A 1,550-nucleotide genomic window follows, 5' to 3' on the forward strand; every position below is an offset into this window, starting at 1 on the left:
GCCCACTTTCCCATGTCTATGCTGAGATTTTGTCTGGATCTCTATTATGGTTTCTGAGAGAAGTTGAACATCATCAATCAATTGTTGGGAGAGTTTATAGTAGGTGTGGGTGGCCATCCCCAAGCCTGCAGTTCCAGTAGCCAGCCCGGCGGTTATGCCGAGTGTTATCATTAAGGGAATCATTTGGACGGCTCTTTTGGGACGGCCTCCCACGTATTCAAAGGCAGGAACGGGGAGGGGCTTGCTGCCTAGAATGATATCTAGATCTGGAAATAAGACGGCGAGGGCACATTGACCTGTCCAATTGACCGGAAGGAAGTTATGTGCCCATCCGCCCCCACAGACAAAGACACTCCCAGCAGGTGGGCAAACATCAGCATCATATGAAACAGAAATGTTTGAGCTGCAGGAAGTTGAATAAATGTTCCCCAAATCGACACGGGAGCCATTTGGGTATGGTGTGGCAAAAACACAGAGTCCAGGTAATATGGGCATGGATTGGACTCGTATGGGAGGAGCTAGGGTGCAATTGTGGGGAGGCTTAAATAGCTCAGACTCTGAGGTATTGGAGATGGTGGAAGTGTTAATGATCACAGCAAGGGGTTTGGGGGGTCCAACCTTTTGGCAGATCCAGCAGTCCTCGGCTATAGAGGGGGCTGTATAGGGTCTCTTATTCCCTGAGAGTTCCTGCCTAGTCCCTGTCCAGGCAAGAATCCCTGTTTTAGCATTTGACGAGTGATTATCTCATTGGGGCTGCACATCAGAAGTTTTATCTGAGATAGAATATCACGACCCCACAGGTTAAGGGGCAGCCCTGGTATGATGTAAGGCTTAACTTGGCCTGTATTTCCTTCCTCATCCTTCCAAGTAAGGATCTTAGAACTCTTCTTAGGGTGGGAGGTCTGGCCTATTCCTTCTAGATGAGTCATGGAGACTGTGCATGGCCACTCCTTAGGCCAGTGTCGCTCGGCCCCAGTATCAGTGAGTCCCCTAAAGGGCTTATCATCTAGCCACAGGGTGAGCATAGGCCTATCTTCAGTAACTTGTTGTGCCCAATAATCTCTGAAGGCCCAGGAGGCCCGGGGGGGGGAGTACTAGAGTGGGCATCCGTATTGGCAGGGAGTAGTAGGAGGTATGCCATCTGCTCCCCCTGATTAATTTTTATGGGCCCAAGAGTGGAAAGGGCTAAAAGTGCAAGTTGTCCAGTTATGCAATCTGATCCCCCTGATTAATTTTTATGGGCCCAAGAGTGGAAAGGGCTAAAAGTGCAAGTTGTCCAGTGAAGTTATTATCTATTATTCCCGGGGCTATTTGGAGACCTTCCAAGAGATGCCTCCTTTGCCTATTACATATCCTGTCAATTCAGGTGGAAATGGCCCAAAAATATCTGTGGATATGAGTTGAAACCCTAGTTCTGGAATTAATATTGTACGGGTGGAGGCACAGAGGTCCAATCCGGTACTCCTGGGGATAGCCCTGAGGAGGGAGCTAAATTCCCGATCTGTGCTGGTGGGGTGAACCTGATAGCCCCAGAGTTCAATCCCTTTGAT

The sequence above is a fragment of the Nannospalax galili genome, unplaced genomic scaffold (genome assembly GCF_000622305.1).
Source record: "Nannospalax galili isolate Female #2095 unplaced genomic scaffold, S.galili_v1.0 scaffold95, whole genome shotgun sequence".
NCBI classification, from domain to species: domain Eukaryota; kingdom Metazoa; phylum Chordata; class Mammalia; order Rodentia; family Spalacidae; genus Nannospalax; species Nannospalax galili.